The following is an 8,740-nucleotide window of genomic DNA, read 5'->3' on the forward strand; positions in this document are numbered from 1 at the left end:
TTTAAGATTCACGATTTTTTATATCATGATGGTATTAAAATCATTTTTTTTTTTATAGGGTAGGTGAAGAAACGTCATTTTGGGATTTAGTCCACTTATCAAGTCACTTCACATTATCAAACGTATGTATACGTGTATGCAGAGGGTTGCACCACATTACAGAATTGTTTCTACTGTCAATGTTTAATTAATATATCAGTGCTTGTCCCTTATAATTCATTTCCAGTTTTCGAACGTAAATAATAAAACAAATAAAAATGAAACTGATTCATCCCCTCTGAAGACATTACGAAATATAAGTTTTAGGTCAGATGAAGGGTTAAAATAATAGCTGACATTACTTGCTTACAAAATTCAAGCAACAAGATATTATTCCTGATTCTAAAAGAAAAAATTTTCTCTATAACTTCTAACACTAAGGAAAAAAATCTAAACTATAATTTGCGGAAAATTCATGAATGTCTACGCAGAATCAAAATAAGGCAGACGGTAGACCTGACCTCTTGTGTTATGTAACAAATAAATTATAATCTACTCGTTACATAACACAATCGGACAATGATCATTATCATTGTTCGATTAATGAATTGGATAAAAGATAAAAAAAAAACTCATCTCAGGTGCTTGCATTATAAATGTCCATTGATAACACTTGTCAAAGAGAAACGTCAAGTGATGACTCAACTATAGGAACGACAGTAAATGGATCATACAATTAACGCCCATATGTCACTCTCTCTCTCTCTCGCAGGTTTATGGCTAAAAGTTGAAGATGGATGTAAACACCAAGAAAATTCCAAGCTTTTCTTGGTTCGATTCTCTTTAATTCTTTTCATCCTGCAGTTGTTATGCTTGAGTGCTTGTCTTCCTATGTAAAGATGCGTGTCAGCTAGCTGTCATCTAACCTATGTATATAAGATATATCTGTGTGTGTTTGTATGTATATATATATATATATATATATAATATATATATATATATATATATATATATATATATATATATATATATATATATATATATATATATATATATATATATATATATATACACATATATATATATATATATATATATATATACACATATATATATATATATATATATATATATATATATATATATATATATATATATATATATATATATATATATATATATACGTATATAATTTATATAATGGGAAGGGTTTCAATGCAGGCGTCCATTGTTATTGACGCAACGTTTCAGGGACCAGCTCAATTTTCAAGCTGAAAATTACTATGATAAAAAATATAGTGATAATAAGAATATTCACCTAAAAATACTCACTTCCAATAAAACGCAAATTGAAAGAACACCAACGCATCTAAAGTACCATTTCCAGTAGAGGATGGAAGATGAGTGGTTGGGATAACGAAAGGATGTCCCAGGTAAGGAGGTGGGGTGGAGGTAGTTTGGTTGTTCAGTTTCGGAGTAACCATTTGTATAAAGAGCAATTCGAAGGAGTAGCTGTTGTGGAGAAGACGCTTTTGTAAGAAATTTGAAATGTTTATATTCAATATTACTCTTACACCTTTACATGGTCATGGATGCTAGAAAATTCAGGATATGATCATTTAACTCCAGTATGAAAATTCACCCCCTTATGGCAATCTGTTTGGGCTATAAGAAGTCTTCCGACATATTTTCCCAGATAACATCTAACGCAACTATAGATATAGACAACGTGAAATACGATGAGATGGCTCTACTTGTCGTTATGTTTAACAATAGATCCAATTGTCATTGAATTTGTTGGAATGAGTTGACTTTTATGGCCGGACAATGCCTAATGATTTGTTGAACTTAGGTACAGAATTTTGTACTGAGTATATATAAGAGGATAGGCCTTCTTGGCACAGTCGGAATACTGTTGTGCAGTAAAAGCTTCATATTCATTAGCTTGTGTACAGGTCATCATTTTAAAGAAATATTTTACTGACAATTATTATCCGACTAGTTTACTTTCTAAATGTCTTCACAATTTTATTATTAAGAAGCTTTTACCCAACAATACTGTTTTGATTATACCTAGGATGCCTTTCTTTCTATGCCAATGTCCTTCTTTTAAGCAATAACAAATTCTATACCCAATTCCAACAAATCATTAAACGTTATTGCCCGGCCATAAAAGTCAGCTGATTCCAACGAATTACTCTTTATAAAAATGGTTGCTTCGAAGCTGACCAATCAAACTACCTTCACCCCTCTAGACCGGGCATAAACAACGGACATGCTTACGTTATTCCAGTCTCTCGTCTTCCTTTCTCTGCTGGAAATGGTACTTTAGATTCGCTGTTGCTTTATCAATTTATATTTTATTGTAATTGTATTTTTAGATGAGTATTTTTATTGTAATTTTATTTGATCAAAATAGCTTTCTGCTTGCAAGCGGGTTGGTCCATAAAACGTTGCATTAATAAAGCTCTCATAATATGAAACGGACGTCTGCTTTGAGACCCATTCCACTATGTATTCTCACTATGCACACACACACACACACACATATATATATATATATATATATATATATATATATATATATATATATATATATATATATATATATATATATATATATATATATATATATATATATATATATATATATATATATATATATATATATATATATATATATATATATATATATATATATATATATATATATATATATATATATATATATAAGAATATAAAAATATGTCGTACTTCTCAGAAATGTGAGGTAAGATCCACAAGATAATGCATGTTACAAAACATCGTGTATTAAAAATTTGGATCATACTTCACACACTCACACACACACACACACACACACACACATACAAGATGTAATAAGAAGGAGAATTGAACAATTCTACAACGGTGAAACCAGAAGAACAGGTGACGATGATAAAAACATCATAATTTATTATCGGACTGAATATAGCGAAAGATTCGAAGAAGAGAAGAAGGCGATTACCGGCATAATGAGCAGAGGGATAACGCCCAAAGCCCATTCGAACGGGCTCTAGTTCGCATCTATTGCAAACTTAATTTGACTGCTTCCCTCATAATTAGGAACAACACCAACCAGAACCAAAACAAAGAAAACAGTGCCAACGTCGTTTACCGTTTTACTTGCCCTGAGAGGATGTGTCTGACCTCCAAAAAACCGTACTTTGGACACACCTCTAATACGCTAAAAAGACGTCTGCAGGCCCATCGTAATAACGGAGCCATCCACAAACACTACGTCGATCACCATAATCGAAAACCAACGACTCAGGAGCTAGTGATGAGAATACCAATATCATCTGTACGGAGCAAAATCTCCACCGACTAATCATAGCAGAATCGGTCTGCAATTTATCACAAAGACCGACCCCAAACCGCCAACTGGAAGCAGGATGATCGCTCCAATCTTGTAGGCGGACAATATCATCCAACACCGGAAGAGAAAATGACTCAAATAATGGCAACAACATTCCTTGAATCTCCTCTCTCTCTCTCTCTCTCTCTCTCTCTCTCTCTCTCTCTTCCCCCTCTCTCTGTCCCTTACCCTTCATCCTTTCCCCGTAATCCGTACCCCCGCACCGTTGTTAATTTTCGTTTGTTGCCAAACAACCAACACACGTGGTTTTTGTTTCCAATATAGTTCATCTAAAAAATTTTTTGGCTATTGTAAATCTTTTTGTTTGTTATATATGTATGTATATATATATATATATATATATATATATATATATATATATATATATATATATATATATATATATATATATATATATATGTTGTATATCTTTATATACTGGATATATGTATGTGTGTGTGTATTTATGCTCAGCATTTATTCTTTAAGAAATTAACAGAACATATTAATGGAATAACAATGGATAAACAGAGGCAGAACAAGGATAAAACTAAAACAGTGAAAGATTAAATATCGTGTAATTTACAAACGGAAAGGCAAATTGCAACTGTCGTGGTGTTGAATACAACGGTAAGCAAAATTATAAAAACAAAATAATTATATATGGATAACTACTAATAACGGTAATACTTAAATAATAGTCGACGGTCTACCCACTGAGCCATCAAGAGTATAAATTAATATAGAATCTGCTGTACTTATTTACCGGTCGAGAGCGGGGAAATTATACTTAGCTTCGGCATTAACCCACCTCCACCATCGCGGATATTCCCAAAGTAGAGTGAATATGATATTAAACAACATTTGTAGCTCCATGATTGTATATAAATCACGGTGTGATAAAAATTTCATAATAAGAGCTGTGTGTTCCAAATGTACTAATGAGCTGTCATGTTGGAGGCGGGTTATTGCCGAAGCTAAGTATAATTTCCCAGCTCTAGATGGATAAACAAGTACAGCGGATTCTTCATTAACTTATACCTCTCTAGATGGCTCAGTGGGTAGACCGTCGACTGGAGTTGTTGGAAGGTAATTGTGTCGAGAGATCGAGCCCCGGCAGTACCGATCCATTTATCACTTAAAAATTACCCTTCGAAGATAATTCTTCATTGGGGATATTCCCGAAGTAGCGTGAATTTGATATTAAACAACATTTTTGTCGCTTCATGATTATATATATATATATATATATATATATATATATATATATATATATATATATATATATATATATATATATATATATATATATATATATATATATATATATATATATATATATATATATATATATATATATATATATATATATATATGACTACTTATCACATCACCGTGATTCATATACAATCAGAAAGCTACAAACGTCCTTTAATATCCAATTCACTCTACCTCGGAAGTAATATATTTTTCATATATGTTACCGAAGGGGAATTTTTCAGTTGATAATAAGTCCACCGTCCCGTGAGGTCGAACCAGCGATGGACGAGGAATCAGGACTACAGTGACGCACTAACGAAATCGGCCAAAGAGGTATAAGTGAATAACATCTCCCATCAACCCACCCGTCGAACTCAGGTGTTTTGCGTTTGGAGACGATATCCACCCACCTCTGCCATATTGACCGTGTAGTGCGTTTGTCGCGCGTAGCCATATTATGACTATTTATCACATCACCATGATTCATATACAATCAGAAAGCTACAAACGTCCTTTAATATCAATTCACTCTACCTCGGAAATAATATATTTTCATATATGTTACCGAAGGGAATTTTAAGTTGATAATAAGTCCACCGTCCATGGGGTCGAACCAGCGACGGACGAGGAATCAGGACTACAGTGACGCACTAACGAAATCGGCCACAAGAGAGGTATAAGTGAATAACATCTCCCATCAACCCACCCCGTCGAACTCAGGTGTTTTGCGTTTGGAGACGATATCCACCCACCTCTGCCATGTTGACCGTGTAGTGCGTTTGTCGCACGTATAATATGACTATTTATCACATCACCGTGATTCATATACAATCGAAAGCTACAAACGTCCTTTAATATCAATTCACTCTACCTCGGAAATAATATATTTTCATATATGTTACGAAGGGGGAATTTTAAGTTGATAATAAGTCCACCGTCCCGTGGGGTCGAACCAGCGACGGACGAGGAATCAGGACTACAGTGACGCACTAACGAAATCGGCCACAAAGAGGTATAAGTGAATAACATCTCCATCAACCCACCCGTCGAACTCAGGTGTTTTGCGTTTGGAGACGATATCCACCCACCTCTGCCATGTTGACCGTGTAGTCGTTTGTCGCACGTAGCCATTATGACTATTTATCACATCACCATGTGATTCATATACAATCAGAATACAAACGTTCTTTAATAGAATTCCTCTACCTCGGAAATAATATATTTTCATATATGTTACCGAAGGGAATTTTAAGTTGATAATAAGTCCACCGTCCCGTGAGGTCAGACCAGCGACGGACGAGGAATCAGGACTACAGTGACGCACTAACGAAATCGGCCACAAGAGAGGTATAAGTGAATAACATCTCCCATCAACCCACCCGTTGAACTCAGGTGTTTGCGTTTTGGAGTATCCACCCACCTCTGCCAAAGACTAAACTGACCTAAGCGTTTGTTCAATACTGTAGTTAACACTATTGTCACATCACCGGTTCATATACAATCAGAAAGCTTCAACGTCCTTTAATATCAGAATTTTACCTCATGATAATATATTTTCAAATATGTTACGAGATAAATTTTTAAGTTAGAGATTTAAAAAGATTTCAGATGCGAACAGCGATACAAATCAGGACTACAGTGACATTGACGTTAATTCGATCACAAAGTATTTAATAACTATTTAATAATGCCCCGTCAGACTCCAGGTTTTGTCGAACGTGGAGACTAGATATGATAGGACACCTCTGCCATATTGGCACATGCCATCTCCTGCCGTTTTTCTGCGTAATATAAATTCTGCTTTAATTTGTCCAAGCATGTTTTATCAAAAAGTGAAGAATTTCTTCTATCAATTCCACTCTACCTCGGAAATAATATAACCCAACTTCAAAGGAATTTTTCTTGATAATAAAGAGTTCATGCATTAAGTCGAACCAGAAATTACGAAATTGCTACTGTGTAATAACGCATTCGGCCACAGAGAGGTATCAGTTATCATCTCCCACCAAGCTCTAACAACCTTAAACCAGATGTTTTGCGTTTGGAGAAAGGACCCCATCTGCCATGTTGACGTATTTGATGCGTTTGTCACTTAGATATAATATGACTATTGGCATCACCGAATTCATATGCAATCGAAATGAAAGCTAAACGTCGTTTGATAAGCAGGACATCGAAAAATGCATTTTCAGTGACTCATCAAGATTCCAGAAATTGGGAACACTGATAATAAAATGTTACGACAGGATCGAACCAGAAGGACGAGTCAGGTTCTCAGGAGCATCGCGCGAAGCCTGACAGCATCATAGATGAAAACACCTCTCAAAACCTCGCTCGTTATCAACTCCAACATTTTGCGTTTGGAGCTGATATCAAGATCCACAAGGACCGTGTAACGTTTTGTTGACCTATACTTTGACTTTTAAATACATAATGAACTATAAACTTGCAAAGTATTTAGTTCCATTGTTCAGAACCGCTTAATATATTTTCATTTAATGTAAAAAGTGCTGATAATAAGATTTCAACCAGCGACGGACTTATCAGGACTACAGTGACACACTTAAGGCCAGTTTCGACGTTGAGTCCTTCTCCCAATATTCCTGTTGAGACTCAGGTGTTTATTGACAGACTTTTCCATTTCTGCCGATTCCGTGCCAATTTAACGGTTTTAAACAGAACCTTATTTAAAACAACTTTAGAATTGGGAGATGTCTTATTTTTAATGATTCTTGTTTCAGACAGGTGATGGCAACTGATTCTCGTCCTTTAGCTCCGACCTGGACAGTGGACTTTTATCAACTCCTGGAAATCCCCGGCCTTAAAGCAGGGCAAGTTTCCACCCTTTATTTGCAAAAGATATGTGTGGACGACACCTTTGCCCCTGTTTAACGATTTTAATGCACTCCTTTTAGAATTCATTAATGCCCAACATCCAATATTAGTTTACAGTTGAGAAAGAACCTCGTAACTCTATCATTTCTTGACTTACGCATCACCAGGGAAAATAATGGTTTCAAACCAGCATTCCACAGAAAAATACTTTACAGGTTTGGGCACCAATTTTTTATAGTTCATGTAATTTCAATTTTAAGTTGAATTCTCTTTCTACCCTCCTCCATGGTGGCGTATTCTTACTTCCAGCTGGACAGCCTTTCATAAAGAAGCAGAGTTCTTGGCTAATTTTTTCAATTGTTTCCATCCCACTATTTCCATCGAGTACTTAATAAGCGCTCTTAACTGCAAAAATGGAACAACCTATTCCCACATATACGTTCTAAATTATGTATTTATGCTAAGTTCTTTCCTTCATGACAAAAGTTTAAAAGAAATGTATGAATTTAATTCATCATGAATTGCCAGCTGTAAATCTGAAATTGATTCCACAAACCCTCTGTCTCAATATCACTTTTTCAGAGTGAAGGACAGACTGAGTCCTCCCTGACATCCAACATTATCTATAAATATACCTGCTCCCAGATGTAGTCCCGGGAACCTACGTTGGATGTACTAGGAGGCTTCTCAAGGTCATTTCTGCTCCCAAGGTGTCAGCTTCAGGACGGTTTTACATTGTCCAATCCCGAATTATCAATGTTAGGAATCATTCCAAGATTTGTGGTACCCACGCTGGATATTAATGATTTTAAAATTATTGATCTGGCTCCGTGGACGACGTGAGTTGATGGTGTTGAGCCGCTTTTTCATAAAAACTAATGTACCAACACTAAACACAATCGTCGTCCAGACAACTGTTTATAGCATAACTGCCTGTTTGTTTATACTCCACGTTCGTTATGAGTTTCTTTCGTTTGTTTATTTCTCCCCTGTCTTTCTAGTCACTTAGCTCTTGCCTTGGTAGGTGTCTTTTCAAGTTCTTGTTTTAATTTTTGTAGTTGTAAATTTTTAAAAAATTTTTAAAGAAGCTTTTTCCCATTGTGGAAGTGACATTTTAAGTATTTATTGTCTGTAATTTCCAGTCTTGAGGATGCATCATGTGATGAAATGTTGGCCGAATAAACTTGTTCTTGTAAGAGACATGCGTGCTTTACCTCTTCAACCTGAGATGTTTGTCAGGTCTGTTTCCCTACGATTCTTCTATATATA

This window comes from Macrobrachium rosenbergii, chromosome 55 (assembly GCF_040412425.1).
Source record: "Macrobrachium rosenbergii isolate ZJJX-2024 chromosome 55, ASM4041242v1, whole genome shotgun sequence".
Classification (NCBI taxonomy): domain Eukaryota; kingdom Metazoa; phylum Arthropoda; class Malacostraca; order Decapoda; family Palaemonidae; genus Macrobrachium; species Macrobrachium rosenbergii.